Genomic DNA, 23295 nt, shown 5'->3' on the forward strand with positions numbered 1-23295 from the left:
TTTTGTTAGGTATATTCCTAAGTATTTGATTTTCTTTGGAGCTATGGTGAAGGGAATTGTGTCCTTGATTAACCTCTCATGTTGGCTGTTGTTGGCATATACAAAGCAACTGACTTGTGGACATTGATTTTATATCCTGAGACATTACTATATTTTTGATGACTTCTAAGAGTCTTGTGGTTGAGTCTTTGGGGTTCTTCAGATATAAGATCATATCATCAGCAAAAAGAGAGAGTTTAACCTCCTTTGCTCCCATTTGAATGCCTTTTATTTTCTTGTTTTGTCTAATTGTATTGGCTAAAATTTCCAGCACAATGTTAAATAGTAATGGTGGCAGAGGACAACCTTGTCTGGTTCCAGTTCTAAGAGGAAAAGCTTTCAGTTTTACTTCATTCAGTAAAATACTAGCTGGGTTTGTCATAGATAGCTTTGATCAGTTTAAGAAATGTACCACCTATGCCTATACTCCTCAGTGTTCTAAAAAAAAAAAAAAAAGCATGCTGGATTTTATCGAATGCTTTTTCTGCATCTATTGAGAGGATCATGTAGTCTTTGGTTTTATTTCTGTTGATATGGTGAATAATGTTTATGGACTTGCATATATTAAACCAGCCTTGCATTCCTGGGATGAAACCTACTTGATCCTGATGTATGACATTTTTGATGATAAGCTGTAATCTATTATCTAAGATTTTATTGATAATTTTTGCATCTATATTCATTAATGAAATTGGTCTGAAATTCTCCTTTTTAGTTGGGTTTTTTCCTGGTTTTGGTGTCAGGGTGATGTTTGCTTCATAGAATGTGTTGGGGAAGATTCCATCCTCCTCAATCTTTTGGAATAATTTCTACGGTATAGGAGTAAGCTCTTCCTTGAAGGTTAGATAGAATTCTGGTGTGAAGCCATCTGGACCAGGGCATTTTTTTGTTGGGAGATTTTTCATTGTTTCTTTGATCTCAGTGCTTGAGGTCTGTTCAGGAGATCTATTTCATCTGGGCTAACTCTAAGGAGAGGGTGTGATTCCAAATATTGATCCATTTACTTCACATTATCAAATTTATGGGAATAAAGTTTCTGGTAGTATTCAGAAATGATTTCTTGTATCTCTGTGACAACCAATTCTAATTTTTAAAACTGTTTTGAAAGCATACCATAACTACCCCTTAATTCAATCTTCTTCCTGCCTAAGTTTAAGAAAGCTAGCTAAGAAGCAATGGAAGAAGTCTGGACTCAGAACTCTTTCTATTATTTACTTTTTCAATCATGGTAGCTAATCTTTACCAACATCTCCAAGTTCTTGAACGCCTTTCACAAGGTATACTGTGTGTTCTCTTCTCTATTGAAATTCTAATTTTTTTTTTGCCAGAGTGTAGTTAAGCCACTGAAGGAAAATAAATTTTTTGAGAACATTTGCATAGAAGAACTTTGATTCTATATGTTGATTGGTGCATAGAGTTGAAATAATTGAATGGATTGCCAAGTTGTGATTATATTTTATCATTAATTATACAATTAACGGCATTTTATCTAACATAGAGATATTAATTATTGTATTTAGCAAATTCATTATATTTTAGAAAATAATTAGTTTTATTGCTTTCAAGTAGATGTAATAGCTACATTTAACACAGAGGTGTACTTTACTAAATAGATAATAGATTTTCATCATATCTTCATCTCCTTCTAAAAGCTATTTGTATTCTTAAAAGAGTTTTAAATACCTCTCTCTGATCCTATTAATCCTAATAATTTTCTCACCAAACCCTTCAGTCACTGTTAATATAAATTTAACTCTATGTATAAGTTCCAAGAACTGGAGGAAATTTTTGAGAGAAATTTTTGAGCTGTCAGAGATTTATTGTCTGTCTGAGGATAAGCATTCTCAAAATAAGTTATGTAAAATGTGCCAAAATATTTAGATTTAGAGTCAGAAACTTAGGAATCGCCTGGCCTAACTGGATTGTTTCTTCACAAATGAGAAAGAATCTCAGAGGGGTGCATCTGAATGTACAAAGTATAATCAACAGGTTCACAGGGACAATGTCCCAACTGAAACTGGGTATGTGTCCTGCCTGACACCAAAAAAAAACACCAGGGTGACCAACTCCAGACTTAGTGGGATCCAGGAATTCAAATACAGCCTTTGTCGCCCAGCTCTGATTATTTCTGGGCAATTCTCAGCCCTGCCTTCCCCTAAGTTGGTTTTATATAAGAAAGGTAGAGAGCAGAAGTTGCCAGTTTTGACTATTTCAATTCATAATCCCAGTGAAAAGCAAGTGCCTGTTTTCTAATAGTTCCACTAAAATCCCAGGGAAGACACTAACTGGCCTGAATTGGCATGAAGGACAGTCAATCCTTGAGGCCAGGTAGGTTAAATACTAACATGGTATAGTTTATACAGTCCAACCAGGTGTGTTTGACTGGAGGAGGGAGGCAGCTCCCAAAGGGGAAAAAGTGCCCTGCCCACAAAAAGTAAGGAGCAGTCACCACCCACAGTGCCATAGTGAGACAGGAGCACAGCTAGAGTTCCTGACTTCTGCTCTAGAGTTTGCTTTCATTATTAGCTTTTGTTTTCCTTTGCTTTCTTTAATTTCAGAGCCTATTTGGTTACTTTTTCTTTTTGGCATAATTTAGGAACCAGAAGAGAGAGAAAATTTTAAATAATGTCATCTTGTATCTTATAATATTTCTTATTTTTATCTCAAAAGAGGCAAACTGTGTCTCTCTCTGAGCCCTGCATAAATATATGCTTCTTTGTAGTTGGAATTCCATATAGGAGAAGTGTTCAAAAGACTCTTAGTGTTCTTTTTTCCAGTTTCCAACATATGGTTCAACATGTGGCCAAAGAAATGCTGAGAGTCTGGTTCCCCCACTCTGGCCAGCTGCCTAATAGTAGGAGGAAACACTGATATGTGTCCCTATTGACCTAAACCTTTAGAAACTTTTAACTCTTCTTCCAAGAGCTTTGTAGAAGAGTTCACATTTGCCCTAAATGATCCTGTTTGAAAAGGGCCACCTCCATGAGCTTGCTGGTTTTCCCTAAGGCTGGTACACAATCTATTCACTAAGAGTAAAGGGGAGTAAATGCACTCCATCAGCCCTCTTCCCTTATCTATCAAATGTAAGTGGTGTTATAATATTGATATGATCAAGACTAATGAGCCATTAATTCTAATTCAAAAAAAATGAGGTAACTGAACATGATCTTTTACAGCACATTGATCTGATACTCCAGATGAAGGCAAGGTTACATTTCCTCTTGGAAACATGCCTGTTCTTCACAAGCAATTTTAAAATGCTCCCCATATGGATGTGCTTTTCTGTGTGCCAAAAATAAATCTAATAGAAGGAGACAAATATAATGTCTACGGAGAAAATATGTCCACAGTTTAACATTTCTTTATCCTTCTTCTTCCTCCAGGGCTCAGGCTTGGTGGCAAGTCACTTCATAGGTCACCAAAATGTACTTGAGAGAAGCACTAATTTCTTAATGAATGCAAGTATATGCAAGTAAATGCAAAATGTGTACATCTGTTATCTCTTTTCCCATTTATACAATCGTGCACATGCAGAGAATTGAGTTTTACTTAGTGCCTATAAGTCCCATTTGGAGGCTAACTTCACATGCATGTGATTTGGGGTGGCATCAACAATAAAGCCATTTTATTTTGCCATGTTTAGAAGGTAACACCTACAATCCCAGCACTTTGGGAGGCTGAAGCAGGAGGCTTGCTTGAGGCTAAGAGTTTAAGGCCAACCAGGCAATACATGGCCTGGGCCACATAACCCCTATCTTTACCCCCACCCCCCAAATGGAGGTAATTTACTATGCCAATAAGAGGCTATAAAAAATATGTGGGGTATGTTCTCAAATTTCTTGGGTGTATTTTCAGAAGATTTGATGTGCATTTTTCCATAAAACATTTTGTTATTCCCTTGAAGGAACTAGTCAGCATTATCCATTGTTATTAAAATCAATCCTATATTCTCAGAAACAAACAAAAAATAAGTGAGAGATTTTGGAGATATTGGTCCTAGTGACTAAGACAAATATAATGCTGTATGCTAGTACCATTAAAATTATTTTAAGTGATAGTCATATTCTGGTTTCCAGGGCATTTTGATAAAACTACCTTTGCACATAATTGAATAACAATTTGAATGTGTATACACTAAATTGTGTTTGTCAAAAATTTACAGATTGAAGTCCTAATACCCCATAGCTCAGAATTTGAGTCTATTTAGAGATAGGGTCTTCAAAGCTGTAATTGCATTAAAATGAGGACATTAATGCATGCCCTAACCCAATATGACTGGTGTTCTTATAAAAAGAAGAGATTAAGATACAAACATGCTCAGAGGGAAGACCTGGAGAAAAGGAGAAGATTTAGGGAGAAGGCAGCCATCTAAAAATCAAGGAGAGAGAGTTCTCAGAAGAAAGCAACCCTGTTGACATCTTGATGTTGAACTTCTAGCCTCCAAAACTATTAGAAAATAAATTTCTGTTATTTAAACTACCTAGGCTGTGGTAGTTTTATGGTATCAACAAACTAATATATACACCATCATAACAACTTTAATGGGGTCCTAAATTGTTTAGTGATTATTTTTAGAAAAAGGATATAACACTTTTAAAGAACCTAAAATCAATTATGCCAAGAATATGATGATTAGAATTATCCCTAAGAGAGGACAAATCCAATCTCAAACGTTAATTCTACTTTTGGGAGCAAAAAGTCATTTAAAATATCCAACAAAAATGAATCACCCATGAATGTTTAAAAAGGAGTTTAGAGGACCAAAACATTCAGCGGTTTGAATATCTACCATAAGCAAATGTTGGGGAAATCTAATTAGAAATGAAATCTCCAAATTCAGAAATCCTCTCCACAAAGGCAGGAGAGAAAACATACAAACAAACAAACAATTATATTACTGAGTATTAAACCAAACTGCAGTATCCATAACAGGCAATCTACTAATAGATTGCAAAGACAGAAAGAAATGTCACCTTTTACATAACCAAGCAGATACAAATCATTACAAGCAAGTTACTGAGAGGATAAAGACCAAAAATGAGAGATTATTCCAAGACATGAATAAAAAGAATCAGAGTCCAGGTTCTCTTTGGGCAATGTGGCCTTATTCCACTCAGGTGTGAGTGAGCTGAGTCTGAGAAAGGAGTAAACACGTGGATTAAGGTGGATGGAAATATAAAAGTTCAGAGAACATTCATTCCTTCCTGGGAGGGATGGTTCTATTTGGGCTGGTTCCTACATTGGTCCTATCTTCCCAGTCTTTTTAGCCTATTATAAGGACGTGGGGTGATGGGCATGGTGTCCCTTTGACTGCTTCCTGTGGGTTGAAGGGTGATTTGGGCTACCTGTAAGGAAAATGGGAGGGGAAAGGGAGTGGTGTTTACAGGAACACTCTTGGGTCTTCAGTCTGAACTGGCTGGCATCCACATAGAGCAAGGATATGAGCGGATGTTTTTCATGTGATTGCCTGGTCAATAAATCAGAAGATGAAGCAGAGGATTACTGATCTGAAACTGAGAATGAGTGGCTCTAAAATAGAAAATAACCAAGAAGCCCAAGAATCGAATAAGGAACACAGATTAGATGATTCAACATCTATTTGTCTCAGATTGATTCATTCACACAGTTCTTTTAGTTTGCCCGTGATTATTCCTGACTGGTTCATGAAGAAACAACATTCCTCTCTCAAAAAGACCCATGTTCCTCCTTGTTCTGCTGTAATTCAATCTAAGGCTCAGAAATTTGGAGGACTACTCCAGCTAAAGAATTAATTTGGGTTCGCAGGGTGCCGAGAGAGTCTGTTACTTTTCCCATGTTTTCATTAAGTTCTAGGGACAGTTTGTAGTAAAAGTGAATGATGTACTAAGCCATTGGCACATGCCAAGTCCAGCCACTATGCCTGCCCCAACGTGTATAGGGAGGAAGATGCCTCTTTTTTGTCTACAAGTAGGGGAATGCATCAGGCCCTGAGTTGGGGAGGAGTCATTCACAAAAGAGAGTTGGGGAGTGAGATAAACTTGGGTGCAAAGACCAAAATGGTTAGTGTTCAAGCACTGATAGATGGAGTGACTGCCGAGGAAAATTATTCCCAAAGGGGAACAGGAGGAAGCAGATAAGGGAAAAGTTGAGTTGAGGGACAGAGATCAGGCTTTATAAAGCCTAAAGAGTCTCTTGTACTGGTGAGATTGAAGCAGGAGGAAATTGGGGAAGGCTGGGAGTGGAAAGTCCATAGTTACTGTTTAAGAGAAGGATATGAATATCGAGGTCTGAGAGCAATGAGAATGAGTGAATGATGGGATGGTATAGAAGGAAGAAAGATGTCCCACATGGTGAGATCTATGGGGAGGTCATATTGAGAGACTAGAGGAGTGTAGGGGAGGGGGTGGACAGGAGCAGAATGAATAGTGAGAGGTGGGAACCAGCAGGAATCCTCAGGGTTCCTTGTCATCTTGAGAGGATATCCCTACCTAGTAGGGGGATGCTGCATGAAGGAATAATAAGGAATAAGTGTGAGAAAGAATGTCCAGAGAATGAGCACCACAAGGGTGGAATAGCATGAGGGGGCAGCAAATTACCATCAATACTCACCACCAAGATCTCTATTTGTTTTAAAGGATGTTTAAAAGATGGCAGTGTGGAAAAGGCAGCCTCCATGTCTATTAAAAAGTGATTGGCTTACCTTCCACCAGCAAAATCTTTTCTAAACTCTCTGAACGACAACAGAGCAATCCCACTTCTTGAGATAGAGCATAATACGTGAAACTTATACAGAAATGATACTAACACAAAAATCATTCCCTAAGCCAAGAAAAAAGAGACATTTCAACAAGTTCTAAACAATATATTTGGGAGACTAGAGAACTAGAATAAAGGAGGCTATCTCACCTGTATAGATAATTATGGCCATAACTGGGGAGATTTTGTCACAGCAGCATAACATAAATTTTTAATAAAATTTGAAAGAATTTAAGTTATGCTGCTTGGTAAGAAGAAATTTATAATGTGTGATATGCTACAAGTGGAAAACCTACAAGCCTTGGAATCAAAGCCAGGTATAAACCGCAATTCTACCACTTACTCCCTGTGTGTGTTGGGCTAAATTATTTAGTATCTCTGATCCTCAAGTTTCTTATTAGTAACATGGGGATAATAACATGGACTTAATGTTTGTGTTTTTCCCAAATTCATATGTTGAAACACTAATTATGAGTGAGATGGATTTGGAATGAGGGATCTGGGGGGGGGGCAGTAAAGTAAGAGAGTGGGGACCTCATAATAGGTTTAGTGTCCTCACAAAAAGACAGGAAAGCTGCTTCTCTCTGTTTTTCACCCTGTGAGGAAACGGTAAGAACATGGCCATCTGCAAGCTGGGAAGATTCATCAGGAACCGAACTTGCTGGCACCTTGATCTTGGACTTCCCAGCCTCCAGAACTGTGGGAAATAAATTTCTGTTGTTTAAGCCACATAATCTATGGAATTTTTTATAGCAGCTCAAAGTGGCCAATACCTGACACTGAGAGTGAACAGAGTGAAAACTCGAGAGATAATAGATACCTTCACAGGTGAGAAAGAAACAAGTTTACACTGACAATAACAAGCAGGTTGCCAAGATGGAGTTGAGTGTCCTAGGAAGGAAGGCAGTTAGATTATGGGCTCTGGAGGCTGATTTTATACCTCAAGTGAAAACTTTATTTAAATCAAACTAAAAGTTAACCTAGCATCTCAGGAGAGCCATATCACAATAATAGCTTGAGAAGACTATACCTTGCCCATAGGAGGGGATGAGGGGGATAGAAGATAGAGGAAAAGGGACTACATTGGTGGAGGTGAAGGTCTGTGTTCGTAAATGATGATGGTGATTAGAGCCCATGACAAACAACGTATGGGTATTATATTACAGTGTTTTAGAGCAGCCGACCTGAGTTATTCCCAGGGATTCTTGGCCCAGGCTTTTATTTATGTGCTCAAGTTTGGGAGCATATGAGGCACAGTTTGTCTTTTTAACTTTCAATGACTTCTCTTTTACGTTAAGAAAGCATCACATTTAACAAGCAAAATAAGATCACTTACCATCAGAAAGACTTACTTTAAAAAAAACAAGCTCAGATTGGGTTTTTCCATCAACTAATACATTTCAGCCCACTCTTAAATGAAGCTGAGGATGGCATAAGCCCCCTAGTCTTCCCCAGCCCTTGTATTCACCACATTTCAAGCCAATCTTTTCCTCATAAGATAAATTACCCTTCAAAAGGAACAAAGTTTATCCTGAAACATTAGCAAAGCCTCTTACGTCCCCAACCCCATTCTGTATAAGACAGAATATGGCCCTCCCTTCATGGGTTTAGACTTTTAAAAATATATATATATTAGATCCTACGTTTCTAGAGTTTGGGAAAACCTTTCATGTATTTGGAGTTCTTTCTCCAGAGTTGAAGGGTTTTGGAAAATATGAAAATAATGACTACCTTTTATCAATTGCTTAGTATAAGCCAAACACCTACATTAAGTGTTTAATACACATTATTTCATTAAAGCATCACCATAAAACAATAAAAGAAAATGACTAGAGGGTATTGTCCCCATCCATGGATGAGGAAGCTCATGTTTAGAACAGTGACTCACAATCAGAATCACCTGAGGACATTCCCTAAAATAATTCTAGGCCCAGGCTGCTCCTTCAGACCCCTGAAATCAGAATGGTTAGGGGTGAGACCCAGGCATCAGGCATCAGTAGATTTTAATATTCCAGGGGTATCTACAATGTGCAAGGGTGAGTACCACCTTCTTACTATGTCACCCAGGGTCATTCAGGTTGAAAATGACAGAGGACAGTCTTTCTATTTCAGTGTCCAAGATCCTTACAACTACAGATAGCCACAGTTCTTAAAACTCTGGCAGCATAATTAGAATCTTCTGGGGATATTTCTTAAAATATCAGCTTCATCACCAAAAATTCTGAGTCCCCTGGTATAAACAGAAGCTCAGCCATGGGTAGTTATTTAAAAAAATCTTCCTGAGCTATTTTAATATGTAGCCAAGTTTAAAAATCATTGCTTTATATTAATCTTATCAGTTTAATAAAAAAATACTTGGTAATATTTATTTTTCTGCATACCTTGAAGGCTTTCTCAAACCAATCTATATTTCTACATGCTTTCTCAATGGTCTTTTCTTACCCTAAGAGAAGGTATGTAGAGTTCTTGCCCTCCATCTGCTAATTAATATGATCAATGACTTTAATAATGAGTATATACTGAATATATTCTATATAATAAACATACCCAAATATGAGAAAGTGCCTCCAAATCTAGAAACATATAAATATTTCACTGATGGTTTCTTTGACAATATATAAATCTAAAATAATTCCAAAAGAAAGAAAGAACTGGCCTAGAACAGGATCAAATAATTTCTAGAAATTAGATAAGGAATGACAACCATCAGCAAGAACCTCAAAAGCAGAGAAAAATGAAAGAAAATGCAAACGGCTCATATCTAGAAGGTCTCATATAGGGCTGGGCACAATAGAGGTCATTAAGCAACTTTTGTAAATATAAAGCTTCACAGAAAGGAATTCTACAAAGGGGACAAGATTCTCACCTGGAAAAGTAAGAATAAGCTTACAAAGTGCTAAACAGTCCAAAATACTATGATAGCTTTAAATGATTCTTTTCTTGTTATTTTGAAGCTTTATTCATGCTTTGTTTTGCTTTGGGGGAGGGGGTTAATGGCCTTATTGAGGTATAATGTCATATGATAGCACGTATTTTAAATTTATAATTTGACATTTTGACATAGCTATATACCCATGAAATCATAGCCAGAAGCAGAATTTTCCTTATGCCCTGATATAATTCTGCCCCACAGTTAAGGAATTCTAATAATTAATCTGATTTTTATTACTATAGATCAATTTGCAATTTCTAGAGTTTTTAAAAAATGGAAGCATACAGTATATGCTCTTGTCTAGCTTCTTTCATTCAGCATAATTGTTTTGAAATTCATCTATTTTGCTGCATATTTATTCCTATTTTTTCCTGAGTAGGTGTTTGCTGAGTTCATTGTGTATGTGTGTGAATGTGTGTGCATACACCCTATGACTCCTTTATTCCAGGTTTCTGCTACTGAAAATAAAGCTGATACTGTAAGCATTTGTATACAAGTCTTTATATAAACATATGCTTTCTTTTCTCTTGGATATAAGTATAGGAGGTGAAGAACCAGATCATATGGGAAGTGTTTAACTTTAAAAGAAATTGCCACTATTCTGAAACAGTTATACCATGTCTAAGAAATTTTTTCCTAACTAAAGATCATATAGATTTCCTCTTAGGTTTTCTGCTAGAAGTTTTATAAATTTAACATTTTGGTCTATGATCTATCTTAAGTTAATCTTTGTATGCAATGCAAAGCATGAATTAATTTTTTTACATATGGATATTCAATTTTTCTGGTATCCTTTGTTGAAAAGACTATTTCTCCACATAGACACATATAAAGGTGTATGCTGTTATACCTTTGTGAAAATCAATATGGGTCTAGTTCTAGATTCTATTCTGTTTTATTGATGTGTTATCTTGACACTTCATTTCTGTAGCTTATTATGTCTTAAAATTGGGTAATGTTATTCCGCTAAAACTACAAATTTGTTTTTCTTTTTAATTACTATTTTGGATATTCTGTGTCCTTTTACCCATCTATGTGAACTTTAAAATGAGCTTGTAAATTTATACAAAAAAATACTAGGATGTTGATTGAAATTACATTAAATCTACAGATCAATTTGAGGAAACTTGACATTCTAACAATATTGAATAGGGATCAGTAAACTATCTATAAAGAGCAAGACAGTAAATATTTTAGGCTTTGTAGAACATAAGGCTCTTCTAAATTACTTAACACTGTTATTGTAGTACAAATTCAACCATAGATGATCTGCAAATGTCCATGCATGTGTATGTTCCAATAAAACTTTATTTATAAAAATAAGCCTGGGCAAAATTTGGCCTGTGGGCCATAATTTGTTAACCTGATGGGTTTTATAATCCATGAATAAAGCATGACTCTACATTTATTGAGGTCTTTAATTTCTCTCAGCGACATTTTATGGTTTTTATTGTACAAGTTATATATATCTTTTATGAGATTTAGCCCTATGTGTTTTATATTTTTGATATTTATTGTAAATGGCATTTTTATTCCAATTTTTATTGTTTTTACTAGTATATAAATATAATTGAATATTTATATATTGATCATATATGCTGCAACCTTGCCAATATTACTTCTAATAGCTTTATTTTAGATTCCACTGGATTTTATACATAGATAATAATGTCATTTGCAAATAAAGATAGTTGCCTTTTCTATTCCCATATGGAGTTTATTTCTTTTTATTATCTGACTTTACTGTACTAGCTAAAGCTTCCAGTTCAGTAGAAGTGGTAAGAGCAAATATCCTTGGCTTGTTTCCAAACCTAGGGGGATCCCACTCAGTCTCCACTATCAAGTATGATGTATGTTTTAGACATTTTTCTGGATGCCCTTATGTGATTGAGAAATTTCCTTTATATTTTTAGTTTACTGAGAATTTTTAAAATCAAGAATAGGTACTATATATTTTTAAGAATTTTTGTCATTCCTGACATGAATACATATTACTTTAAAAACTGTTAATATGAAGAATTACATTGGTTGATTTTGAAAATTTAAACCAACTTTACACTCCTGAGTTAAAACCTACTTTGCCACAATGTATTATCCTATATAATATATAGGACTTATATATCTATATCCTTTATAAATGTATAAGTCCTATATATATCCTATAAGTCCTATATATCATATATATATATACATATATGATTCAATTTGCTAATATTTGTTTTATAATCTTAGCATCTCTGCTTATTAGAAATATTGATTTGTCATTTTCTTTTCTTGTAATATCTTTGGCTGGTTTTAGGAACAGGGTTATGTTAGTGTTATAGAGTTAGTTAGAAAGTATTCTCCTTCTTAAATTTTCTGAAAAATTTTCTGTCATATTGGTATTAATTCTACATAAAATGTTTGGTAATATTCAATAGCAAATCCATTTGAGCCTGAAGTTAACTTTGTGGAAAGGTTTGTAACTATACATTCAATTCCTTTAATAGATCTAGAGCTATTCAGGTTATCTGTATCTTTGTGAGTGAAATTTGGTAGCTCATGTCCTTAAAGAATAAGTCTATTTTATTCATGCCGCAAAATTTTATTGGGCTAAATTGGTCTTAATATTCTCTTACTATTTTTTTAAAAATATCTGTAGCATCTGTAGTGATGTCACCCATATCATTTCTGCCATTGGCTATCCACTCCTTTTCTATTTTTTCCTAACCAGTTTGGGTACAGTTTTACCAATTTTATCAATTATTTTAAATTAAAATATGTATGATTTTAGCTTCTTTGATGTTTCTTTACATTTTTTTCTATTTTCAGGTTCATTGAGTATTGCCCTATTAGTTAGCTGTGTGGTCAGTGGTAAGTCATCATACTGTGAGGATCAGTTCCTATTTCACAAAACTGGTATGAGAATTTTATTGAAAAATGAAAATTTTTCACAAGAGCATTTCCAGGGCTCTTTTTTTATTGTCAATTTATCTGGCATCCATTTTCTTCTATATGAAGGACTTCTTCTAATATCTTTTGCATTAAAAGTCTCTTGGTAATTTCTTTCTATTTGTATGTCTAAAAAACATTTGTTTTACCTTCTTTTCTAGAAATTATTTTCACTTGATACAGAATTCTAGGTTGACTTTTTTCCTAGCACTTTAAAGATGTGGCTCCACTGTCTTTTTTTTTAAAACATAGACTTTATTTTATTCTTTTTTATTAAGTCATATATACATAGATCATGAATACATTTATGCCTATGTAGGGTACAATGTGTTTTTTAGTTTGTTTGTTTGTTTGTTTGTTTGTTTGCAGTTTTTGGCCTGGGTCAGGTTCAAACCGGCCACCTCCAGTATAGGGGGATGGTGCCCTACTCCTTGAGCCATAGGCACTGCCCCAAATGTGTTGATTTTTTTTATACAATCTGACATGGTTACATCAAACCAATCAATATAGCTTTTGCCTCATTTACTTGATTATTGTGTTAAGACATTTATGTTCTACACTTGACAAATTTGACTTGTACCCTTGCAATATGCTCCATAGGCGTAGTCCCACCTTTTACCCTTCCTCTATCAAACCTCCCTCCTCCTCTCCCTTCTTACTCCATTTCTCTCCTTCATCTTGGGCTACAGTTGTGTTCTATCTTTCATAAGAAAGTGTCAGTAAATATAAGTTGGTTTCATAGAAGTACTGAGTACATTGAATACTATCTCCTCCATTCTGGAGATACTTACTCAAGAGAATATGTTCCAGGTCCCTCCATGTAAACATAAAAGAGGTGAAGGCTCCATCTTTTTTAAGGCTGCATAGTATTCCATGGTATACATATACCACAATTTATTTTATTTTATTTTACTTTGCTGTTTTGGGCTGGGGCCAGGTTTGGGGCTGGTTCCCTACTCCTTTGAGCCACAGATGCCACCTTATACCACAATTATTAATCCATTCATGGGTGGATGGGCACTTGGTCTTCTTCCATGACTTGGCTATTACTAATTGAGCTGCAATTAATAATCTTGTGCAAATATCTTTTTTAGAAAGTGATTTTTGGTCTTTTGGATATACTCCTCATAGAGGAATTGCAGGATCCAACAGCAGGTCAATTTTTAGATCCCTGAGTGTTAACTTCTTTCCAAAAGAAACGTATTAGTTTGCATTCCTACCAGCAGTGGAGAAGTGTTCCCTTTTCTCCACATTCATGACAACATCTATAGTTTTGGGATTTTGTTATGTGGACTACTCTTACTGGAGTTAAGACAATCAAGGGTATCGTATAGGGTCAGAGGAGATCAAACTTTCCCTTTTCACAGATGATATGATCATATACCTGGAAAATCCCAGGGACTCAACCACAAAACTCTTAAAAGTGATCAAGGAATACAGCAGCATCTCAGGCTACAAAATCAATACTCACAAATCAGTAGCATTCATATATAGCAACAATAGTCAAGCTGAAAAAACAGTCATGGACTCTATTCCCTTTAGAGTAGCGCCAAAGAAAATGAAATATCTGGGAATGTACCTAACAAAGGATGTGAAAGATCTCTATAAAGAGAACTATGAAACTCTGAGAAAAGAAATAGTCAAAGATGTCAACAAATGGAAAAACATACCATGCTCATGGCTGGAAAGAATCAACATTGTTAAAATGTCCATGCTACCCAAAGCAATCTACAAATTTAATGCAATCCCTATTAAAGCACCTCTGTCATACTTTAAAGATCTGGAAAAACTAGTAATTCATTTTATATGGAAACAGAAAAAACCTCAAATAGCCAAGACATTAAACAAACCAGGTGGAATCACGCTACCAGACTTCAGACTATACTATAAATCTATAGTGATCAAAACAGCATGGTATTGGCATAAAAATAGAGAGGTAGATGTATGGAACAGAATTGAGAACCAAGAGATGAATCCAAACACTTATCGTCATTTGATCTTCAACAAGCCTATCAGAAACTTAAATTGGGGGGAAGACTCCCTATTTAACAAATGGTGCTTTGTGAATTGGCTAGTGACTTGTAGAAGACTGAAACTAGACCCACACCTTTCATCTCTAACAAAAATTGACTCTCATTGGATAAAGGACTTAAACCTAAGATGTGAAACCATAAAGATTCTTGGAAAGAGTACAGGGGAAATACTTGAAGAAATTGGCCTGGGATAAAACTTTATGAGGAGAACCCCCAGGGCAATTGAAGTAATACCAAAAATACATTATTGAGATCTGACCAAACTAAAAAGCTTTTGTACTGCCAAGAACACAGTAAGTAAAGCAAGTAGACTGCCTTCAGAATGGGAGAAGGTTTTTGCAGGTTACGTTTCTGACAAAGGTCTGATAACCAGAATCCACAGAGAACTCAAACTTATTAAGAATAGAACAAGTGATCCCATTTCACTATGGGCAAGAGACCTGAACAGAAGCTTCTCCAAAAAGATAGATGCATGGTCTACAGACACAAGAAAAAAATGCTTGTCATCTTTCATCATCAGAGAAATGCAAATCAAATGTACTGTGCTTTTATTTGCATTATTTCTTAAGAGAACATTGATGTTATGTTTATTTATCTTTCTCTGTATACCCTAGAATTGTTTTTCTCTGGGTGATTTTAAGGGTTTTTCATTATCATTCTATTCTGCATTTTGAGCAATTTTGTTACGGTGTGTATTAATGTAATTTTCTTCATGCATGTTTCTCATGCTTGGGATTTGTTAGGCTTGTTGGATTGATGGGTGTATAGTTTTTATCAAATTTGAAAAAAAATTAGCCATTATTTCTTCAAATATTTCTTCTATTACATTTGTCTCTATTTGGGAATACTCATTTTATTTTTTAAAATTACTTTTTATCTTTGAGCTTCTTTTTGTATAATTTCAAATTTATGTTCTCACTAATTTTTTCTTTTGCAATGCCTCATCTGGATTAATCCAATCCAGCATGTTTTTATCCTTACACACTATAGTTTTTGTCTCCAAAAGTTCAGTTTCAGTCCTTTCTTAATATGTTCTGTGTCCCTACTTAAGTTTTTGAAAATATGAAATGCAGTTATAAAAATTATTATAATGTCCCTTGTCTGTATTATAACATGTATGTGAGTTCTTAGCTTGTTTTGATTTATTGATTTTTTTCCTCAATAATGGTCATATTTTCCCACTTCTTTACATGTTTGGTGATTTTTAATTAGGTGTCAGACATTATAAATTTGACTAGACTAAATGCTGGATTTTTTTTATTTCTATAGATATTAAGTACTCTTGGAATTTGCTCTGGGATGCAGTTAAGTCATCTAAAAATAGTCTGATCTTTTCAGGCCTTACTTTTAATATTTGTTAGTTGGGATCAGAGCTTTGTTTAATGTAGGGCTAATTAATCCCCACTACTGAGATAAATCTCTTCTGAATAATCTACCCAATGCCCCATGAATTATAATGTTTTCTAGTCTGACTGGTGGTAGGAGACCCGAATATACCCTTGGGTGGACTTCAGGCATTCTTTTCTCTAATACTTTCAGATAGATCTTTCCTCAAGAGCAGGTAGTTTCCTCCCATACACATAATGATCAGCACTCGGCTGAATACTCAAGAGACTCTACAGATCTCTGGGTTCTTTCTCAAGCACTCTGTCCTGTGAGCTCTAGTAGCCTTGGTCTCCCAGACTTATGGCTCCATCTCCTCAATTCATTTTCCAGTTACAGCCTGGGTAACTTCTTTTTTTGAGCCATAGCCTGGAAACTCTCTTCATGCAGTTAGCTAGAAAATTTGCAGAGCTCACTTTATTTGTTTCCTGTCTCTCAGGGATCATTGTCCTCTCTTGTTTCAAATATTTTATCTTGTTTATTTGGTATCAAGTGATAGGGTAAATCTGATGCCTGTTACTCTATTTTGACTGGAAGTAAAATAGAGTTTTTTTATTTAAAATTATCTAATTATAGATATACAATCCAATTATGGAGCTAGGATTCCAGAAAGGAGACAGCAATTACAAAATGCCCAAATAAGACCAGGATTTCTATTGTAGTAAATGATACCACACATATAGATTTGTTCATATAGTGAACACACATATAGATTTGGTTTATTCAACTGTATTATAAATACCATTAATGACAAAGGATTTTATCTTGCCTTCTTTATGCAGCCTTTCATGGTCCCTAACCTATATCCTGCAGTAGCAGGATTAATGCTGGTAATTACTAATTTGGATTCTCTTTTCGCAGCTTAAATCTGTTTCTTTTGTCTTAGCTGAGAAAATGTACCATTATAAATGCTCACTAAGATGCCTTACTACATAGATCTTAAAAGAACTTCTTTGGTTTTTTTATTATTATTAAATCATAGCTGGGTACATTAATACTATCACGGGGTACAGTGTGCTGTTTCTATATACAATTTGAAATACTTTCATCCAATTGGTTAACATAGCCTTCATGTCATTTGCTTAGTTATTGTGTTAAGACATTCATATTCTACATTTAGAGAGATTCACATGTACCCTTATAGGATGCACCATAGGCGTGTGTGATCCCACCTATCACCCTCCCTCCACCAATCCTCCCCCCCTCCCCTTTACCCATATTCTTGGGCTAAAATTGGGTTATAGCTTTTCTATGAAAGCTATAAATTAGTTTCATAGTAGGGCTGAGTACATTGGATACTTTTTCTTCCATTCTTGAGATACTTTGCTAAGAAGAATATTTTCCAGCTCCATCCATATAAACATGATCAAAACAACATGGTATTGGCACAAAAACAGGGAGGTAGATGTATGGAACAGAATAGTGAACCACTACTAGATAAACCCCACTACTTACTGTTATTTGATCTTTGACAAGCCAATTAAAAACATTGAGTGAGGAAAAGACTCCCTGTTAAGCAAATGGTGCTGGGCGAACTGGCTGATGACCTGTAGAAGACTGAAACTGGATCCACATCTTTCACCACTAACTAAAATTGACTCTCACTGGATTAAAGATTTAAATTTAAGACATGAAACTATAAAAATACTAGAAGAAAGTGTAGGGAAAACACTTGAAGAAATCAGACTGGGAGAAAATTTTATGAGGAGGATTCCCCGGGCAATTGAAGCAACACAAAAATACATAACTGGGACCTTATCAAATTAAAAAGTTTTTGCACAACCAAGAATACAATAAATAAAGAAAGAAGACAGCCCTCAGAATGGGAGAATATATTTGCAAGTTATATCTCTGACAAAAGTTTAATAACGGAATCCACAGATAACTCAAATGTATTAGTAAGAAGAGAACAAGTCATCCCATCTCAGGGTGGGCAGGGGACTAGAAGAGAAACTTCTCTGAAGAAGACAGGTGCATGGCCTACAGATATATGAAAAAATGCTCACCATCTTTAATCATCAGAGAAATGTAAATCAAAACTACTTTGAGATATCATTTAATACCAGTAAGATTAGCCCATATCACAAAATCCCAAAATCACAGATGTTGATGTGGTTGTGACGAAAAGGGAACACTTCTACACTGTTGATGAGATTGCAAACTAATACATTCCTTTTGGAAAGACATCTGGAGAACACTTGGAGAACAAAAAATAGACCTGTCATTTGATCCTATAATTCCTCTACTAGGTATATATCCAGAAGACTAAAAATCACACTACAATAAAGATATTTGTATCAGAATGTTCATTGCAGCCCAATTCGTAATTGCTAGGTCAAAGAAGAAGCCCAAGTACCTTTTGACCCACAAATGGATCAATAAACTGTGGTATATGTACACCATGGAATACTATGCAGCCATAAAGAAAGATGGAGACTTTACTTCTTTCGTATTTTTTTAATAGGCAAAAAGAAAAATTCCAAAAGATCTCAAGTCTGATGCCTTTTTAACCTATATGAAAGAATAAGGGCTATCTCATATCCCTTTAATAATTCTGAAATGTTGATCTGAGTAATATTGGTATATAATGGCTGATGAAAGAATTAAACATGGATGGTACATGTGAGGTTTATTTGGAAAGCCAGTGGAAAAAGCACTGAGGCAGCATGATTTTTTTTAAATTTAGAACAGAGTCTCATTTTGTCACTCTAGGTAGAGTGGCATGGTAGCTCACAACAACCTCAAAGTCTTGGGCAAAATCCATCCTCTTGCCTCAGCTTCCTAAGTAGCTGGGGCTACAGATGCCTGCCACAACACCCAGTTAGTTTTAGAGACAAGATCTCATTCTTGCTTAGGCTGGTCTTGAACTCCTGAGCTTAGGCAATTCACCTATCTCGGCTTCCCATAGAGGATAACATTTACTGCAGGTCTTAGAATCAGACATGCCTTAATTTCAATCTTGATACCACAAACCGTATGATATTAGGCAAAATTCTTGACCTTATTAATTTTTCATCTGATAATCTCTCAATAAGCACAGCATTGTCACTTTACAGAATAAATGTGAGAATCCTAGACAATATTCATAAAATACTTAGCACACTCCCCACTACCTAGTAGGAGACATTTCAGAATCAGGAATGTGGTTCTACTATTAACTAGCCATGTTCATGGGTTGTCATTTCAAGATGAGTTCAATTCTAACTTCAATGTTGGTGTGAAGACTGTATTAGATAATTCATATGAAAAGCACATGGAAAATTGTCTTCCATAAACACTTGAGGATTAATCTCTGCCTACTAACAACCACTTTGACAAACCCATAAGAACTCTGTGGGATTCTTGCAGAAAATGAAAACACTGGGGGGTGAGGGGTAGCAATTGATATTTTAGTCTTTCTTAAACCAAGTTTTCATTTTTTCCAAGTAGCAGTACACTTTCCTCAGAACCAAAATTCAGTTATTCAAGGACTGTCAAGATGAACACCCCAGTGTTCATCAGACCTAATTAATTTCTGCATTATTATTTTTTAAATATTTTATGTATTTTCAATATAAATTGATACAATAAAAACTAAGCAAGAATACAGCATTTTGCATTATTATTTTATCAGGTCTCACATTTTGGCATTAAATAATGATATAAATCAACTAGAAAACAGCATGAAAACACCAATAGAGACAAATATTATCTTAAGTTTCTCATATTGTTTTCTTGTAATATCTCCTGTTAGAAGTTGTTAGGAGAAAAAGAACAATACCTCTTAAAATGATCTCTACCATAAATATTTAAATTTTGATGCTGTTTATGCTGGAGAAAGGAAAAAAATCTAGCAAAAGAAAATGCAATACAGTCTTCAGTGGTGATGTAGAGATAAACAATAATAATGCAGTAATGCACCACATAATACATAGAGAAATAAAATTGACAAAGAATTAGCAAATAAAATTCCCTCAAGAAACTTTTTCATAGAGCACATATAAACAGGAATTTTGGAGCTGTTAGAAATCTTTTATTAAATCCTATGTTGACTATACTCAGAATTGTCATGAATGTGAAAGGACAAATAATTTTTTCTTACAATAGTAGTCACAGAAAAAAATTATCTAAATATACCAAATATTGCAGGTACCAATTTCAGAATATAGTTTTAAGGTATTAAGAAATGCTGCTACTAATTCTTCCTACAGAAAAGCTTCTGACAGGGCAAAACTTGGTTACACAGAGCTAAATTTATTCAGAGATTTTAGAGGAAAAGAAATCATTTGAATTATTTAATTTATGGAAAGAATTAGATATATTTACTTAAAAAATACACACACAACTATAAACATACATACACTCACATAGATACACACACCATCATTTCTACCTCTTATTCTTTTAGTAATGTGAGGAAAGGGGCGAGTAAGAGAGCAGTCATCAGAATTGGTGAGGACTGTGTGGTCAAAATCTATATGCTTCGAAAAAGCTCCTTATGTGGAGTCTGATGACTTCCAAACACTGAGCAGCTTTCCTCAAGTTTCTGCTTTTCAAAGAAAAGAAACTAACTCTTTGAAAGGTCCTAATTTCCACCTACCTAAATTTTAGTTCTAAGTTATACTCATTTAGTTACCTTCACTGACTTACTTATTTACACCTTTGTTTTTTAAAGGTTCTGAGTTTTTAAAAAAGGATCTCCTCACTCACACACACTTCCCCGGGAAAAGCAGTGTTAATGGTGGGGAGATGTGTAAGAGGGACTGAATCAAGGTGAGCTGAAACTCTGAGAGGAGAAGACAAAAGACAGTGCTCCCCAGCATCGGGGTGTCTTAAAGCAAAAAGCAAAGACCAGGGTGAGTGAGTGAGAGTTAAATGAGACAGTTCATGCTTAGGCATTAGAACTATGACTGAAAGATTCCACCTCCTCCTCCCTCCTCTTCTCCTCCCCCAACCAATCCTCCCATCTCCAAACAAACAAGAGTTCCTAGGCATAGCACAGAATCTACCTAGTTTCTAAAAAAGAATCTCTACATAGCAAAATAACTAATGTCAGGTCAATCTTTAAACAGATGGAGAAAACAAAAGTAGAACTATCAAAAGGAACAGTGCCTCTGAAGGAAATAAGGATGATATAGCTTGTTTTCAACTATTATCTTGAGGGGCTACTATGTCACTAAGCTTGGGTTTTGTTTAAAATTATCAGCATTTATGAAACACATGAACATGTGCCAAGCACTGTCCTAAAAGTTCTTTATGAACTGTCTCATTTAATTTTCACAACAATAACTTCAGAAGGACTCTACTGTTATTCCCATTTTACAGATGAGGAAAGTAAGGCCCAGTAAATATAAGCAATTGGCTTAATGTCACACATCTCTTAATGACAAAAGTCAGATTTATACCCAGATTACCTGACTTTAGAGCGTGTGTCTTTATCCACTATGCTGTATTGCAAATTAAGGCCTCATTGGTAGGATTTTTACAGGGTTGGATGGATAATAATGACATTGTCCCTCACATCTGACTGTGGTCCTTACTCTGCTCTTCAGTTTTTCTGTGGTTTCATAAACAAAATGTAGGTCTAGTATCAATGTCTCTAATGTGGTATTAAATTTTCTCTATATAGATCTATCAGCACACACCCACTTACCCTTCCCAAAGCCATGCTAATGGCTTGGCACCTATAGCTCAACCGGCTAAGGTGCTAGCCACGTACACCTAAGGTGCCAGGTTCGAATCCCCAGCCCGGACCCGCCAAACAACAATGACGGCTGCAACCAAAAAATAGCCAGGTGTTGTGGCGGGCCCCTGTAGTCCCAGCTACTTGGGAGGCGGAGGCAGGAGACTCGCTTGAGCCCAGGAGTTGGAGGTTGCTGTGAGCTGTAATGCCACAGCACTCTACCCAGGGGAAAAACTTGAGGCTCTGTTTCAAAAAAGAAAAAAAAAAAAAAAAAGCCATGCTAATAATGGCAAAGGTGATTTAAAGGGAGTTTGAGTGTATTGTACAATGTTAGCATTTGTAGACATGTTTTCTAATTAGATATCTCTTATCTCTTATGTTATTGGTATGATTCTCTAAGGCTACAGCAGTAGATTAGTAAGGAAGTTTCATAAGAATCTCCATGGGCAGCATAGAGAACCAGTATGGGGCCCAATGGTGGTAGCTGGGATGCAAAGGTTTCCATCTTCACTCTGTCACTCAATTTCTGAGTGACATCCAAACAGTCATAAACCTCTTTAAGTTTATTTACCCATCTATAGAATGGAAAAATAAGACAGTAACCTCCCTAACAGTATTGTGGGAACTAGAAGCAACAATATATATAAAAGAAACTAGCACCCATGGGACAAGACATAGGGGTAGAAGAGATTAATATTGCTGACCCTGACCTTATATAGGCCTACACTAATGTGTGTGTTTGTGCTTTAGTTTTTAACAAAAACTTTAAAAAGTGAAAATAATAAAAATTAAAATAAAAGAAAATTTTGCACAATTAGTAAATAAAGAAAATATTTCACTATAATGTATTGCTGTTTTAAATTAAGTGTTATGATAAAAATGTCAAAAACTTTTTAAGAATTTCAAAGTTTATAAAGTCAAAAATTACAGTAAGGTAAATTTAATTTATTAAGGAATGAAAAATTTAAGAATAAATTTAGTGTAGCTTAAATGTACAATATTCATAAAATCTACAGTTAAGTCGTATAGAGTAGTATTCCAACCTTTACTTTCAATTACTACTCATATACTGACTCACCCAGAGCAAATTCCAGGCTAGCAAGCTCCATTCATGGTAAGTGTCCTATGTAGATATACTAATATTTTTTAGCTTTTACATTGTATTTTTATTGTTTATCTCTTTTATGTTTTGATATGTAAGTATTTACCATTGTGTTCCAACTGCCTACTGTATTTAGTACACTACTATCCCATAATATAGATTTGTAAATAGGCTACCCCTATCCTTAACTAAGGAATGGTTGTATATATACAATGAAGTTATTATTTGGCATTAACAAAGGAAAGCCTGTAATTTGCCACAACATGAATGAAAATGAAAAACATTATTCTAAACAAAGTAAGCCAGACACAGAAAGAAAAATGCTGCATTATCTCACTTACATGGAATCTAAGGAAATAAAAACCAACTACCTAGAAATAGAGAGTAAAATGGCATTTACCAGGAGTCAGGGTGGGAAGAAAATTTGGAGATGTAGATCAAAGGATTCAAAGTTAGAGATATGTAGGAGAATAAATCT

This window comes from Otolemur garnettii, unplaced genomic scaffold (assembly GCF_000181295.1).
Source record: "Otolemur garnettii isolate 467f Iridium unplaced genomic scaffold, OtoGar3 scaffold00036, whole genome shotgun sequence".
NCBI lineage: Eukaryota > Metazoa > Chordata > Mammalia > Primates > Galagidae > Otolemur > Otolemur garnettii.